General features: G+C 32.0%; 1 pseudogene; it reads left to right on the forward strand.

Annotated features, from left to right (window-relative positions):
• The window catches only part of LOC137652955 (protein white-like), a 34535-nt pseudogene that overhangs the window by 5713 nt on the left and 25785 nt on the right, over positions 1 to 3037 (forward strand).

Raw genomic sequence — 3037 nt, forward strand, 5'->3', positions numbered from 1 at the left:
GGACATTTGAGTCTTCCTATTCCCAAGATATTTTTGTGGGAAATTCCCTGTCGTTTAAAAACGTTTTGATAAACTTTATGACGGTGTCATCATTTTATTCCAGACTCGTCCCTTGTAATCTGATTATGCTCTAAAGACTTTGTGGTTTTATTCATCCATATTTATACTCTCTGAAGGCTGGGGGGAGGTACTGCCGTTGGTCCGCCTCCGGCAGCATACTGTAGGCATTACTTATAGATCTTTGTATTGTTCCTTCACCTTTATAAGTGCACTCATTTTTTATCCGTGTACTATACATCCGTTCTCGCTTTCTTATTTCCATCTTAGTATTTTGATTTTGAAATTTTGTCTCGATCTCAATATTTTGATTTCTAAGTTGGGTCTCAAGCTCAATAATTTTATTTTGAACATAGGCCTCGGGCTCAATATTTTGATTTTGAAATTGTCTCGATCTCAATATTTTGATTTCTAAGTTGGGTCTCAAGCTCAATAATTTTATTTTGAACATAGGCCTCGGGCTCAATATTTTGATTTTGAAATTTTGTCTCGATCTCAATATTTTGATTTCTAAGGTGGGTCTCAAGCTCAATATTTTGATTTTGAAATTTTGTCTCGATCTCAATATTTTGATTATTAAGTTGCGTCTCAAGCTCAATAATTTTATTTTGAACATAGGCCTCGGGATCAATATTTTGATTTTGAAATTTTGTCTCGATTTCAATATTTTGATTTGTAAGTTGGGTCTCAAGCTCAATATTTTGATTTTGAACTGGGAGCATTGTAAACGTTGTAGAGGCTGTGACCTAAGTGTATATATTATGGGGTGGGGGGCAGCCAGTGATTGAGCGTTGTAAACCTTATAAAATCTGTCTGAGCAAAGATACGGCAGTAATTTCAGCGCTATCTTGTGGGACTTTCCCCCAGTTGCACCTTGACATTGAATTAACCTTCTTGGACAAAGGTGGTGGACCATTAAATTCCATGACTTGGTGGATTTTAATCTTTCGAACAATAAATAGAGGCTGTATTAGATGACAAATTCATTTATAAACATAGATTAACAACTTTCATAAATGTGCTTGGTATTCCCATGAATTTTTCACTAATTTTGTAAACAGTTCAGACTAGTCACACACTCTCATCAATTTGGAAGATTAGTTCATTTCCTGTTCAGTTTTCTTGTAATTATTTCTTTATTCATTTTTGTAATGGCAATTAATTCATTACCCGTATAAGTTGTTTATCCCTTCTTTGAAACAATATCTACATAGTGTGAACTGAATTTTAACTTTACGGTACCTGCTTTCCATTTCATTTATCATACGTTTCACTTGATTATGTATTCTACCTCTTCTCTCTAAGTAACGGACCTCTCTCTCTCTCTCTCTCTCTCTCTCTCTCTCTCTCTCTCTCTCTCTCTCTCTCTCTCTCTCTCTCTCTCTAGTATGGCACGTAAACATTTTTGCTCGTTTCTATATTGTACGACTGCTGACATTCTCTTCCGTTTTTAATTAATACTGTTCCAGATTCTGAGTTATAATGTTAAATCCTCTCTCTCTCTCTCTCTCTCTCTCTCTCTCTCTCTCCTCTCTCTCTCTCTCTCTCTCTCTCTCTCTCTCTCTCTCTCTCTCACACATTGCTGTTTGTATGATGCGTACCAGGCACTGCTCTTTGATTACACTGTGCACGTATGTAATACTTTTAAAATTGCATCGCAAGTGCTTAGATGAAAAAGGAGTCATGAATATTTTGAAGTATATAGAATTTATGCAAGAATTGTTAAGGTTATTGAGTAGTTGATTTTGCTGTTTTTATGATTAGTTGCAAAATAAATATCAGGTGAAAATCTGTCTTGATAGATTTTCTAAAGATTATTCTTGATTTGTTTGGCTAATCGATATAGTTCGCAATGAGTCTGGGTATATTTTGAAAGTTTTATGGCGATGCACAAGATAGAAAGTAATTTTTTTTTAATTTGTTCGAAATTCGAGTCCATTAACGCTGTAGAATAGGATAAAAAGACATATATATATATATATATATATATATATATATATATATATATATATATATATATATATATGAATGTATGTATGTATGTATGTATGCTATATATATGCATGTTTATGTATATATATATGTATGTATGTATATATATATACATACACACATATATATATATATATATACTATATATATATATATATATATATATATATATATATATATATATATATACATACACATGCATATATATACATACATACATACATACATATATATATACATATATATATATATGTATACATGTATGTATACATGTATGCATGTATGTATGTATATATATGTATATAAATTATACATGTATATGTATGTGTGTGTGTGTATATATATATATATATATATATATATATATATATATATATATATATATATATATATATATATATATATATATATATATATGCACTTACAAGATCCTTACATCCATTCTCCAGTGGCCATGTAGGCTACATTCTTTAGACCTCGACATCGCCAATACGATCCAGGCAGACCCGGTTTCTGCGAGTGAGTCTTTCTCCGAGTGACTCATTCTCCGGTTGCATTAGGGATACTAGGTCTGCATTGATACTCGGCTCCATCGCGCGAATCGATAAATATTTTCCGGAGAAATTGCAGTCATTGAGTTCTCGCTGGCTTTATATTATCATTATTATTATTATTATTACTATCCAAGCTACAACCCTAGTTGGAAAAGCAAGATGCTATAAGCCCAGGGGCTCCAACAGGGAAAAATAGCCCAGTGAGGAAAGGAAATAAGGAAATAAATACATGAAGAGAACATCTTGATTATTCATTCTCTTGTAGTTTATTTATTTAAATGTTTCCTTTCCTCACTGGACTATTTTTTCTTGTTGGAGCTCTTGGTTTTATAGCATCCTGCTTTTCCTGCTAGGTTGTAACTTGGCTAGTAATATGATAATAATAATAATAATAATGATAGTAATAATAGTAATAATCATAATAATGATATTTT

This window comes from Palaemon carinicauda, chromosome 14, assembly GCF_036898095.1.
Source record: "Palaemon carinicauda isolate YSFRI2023 chromosome 14, ASM3689809v2, whole genome shotgun sequence".
Lineage (NCBI taxonomy): Eukaryota > Metazoa > Arthropoda > Malacostraca > Decapoda > Palaemonidae > Palaemon > Palaemon carinicauda.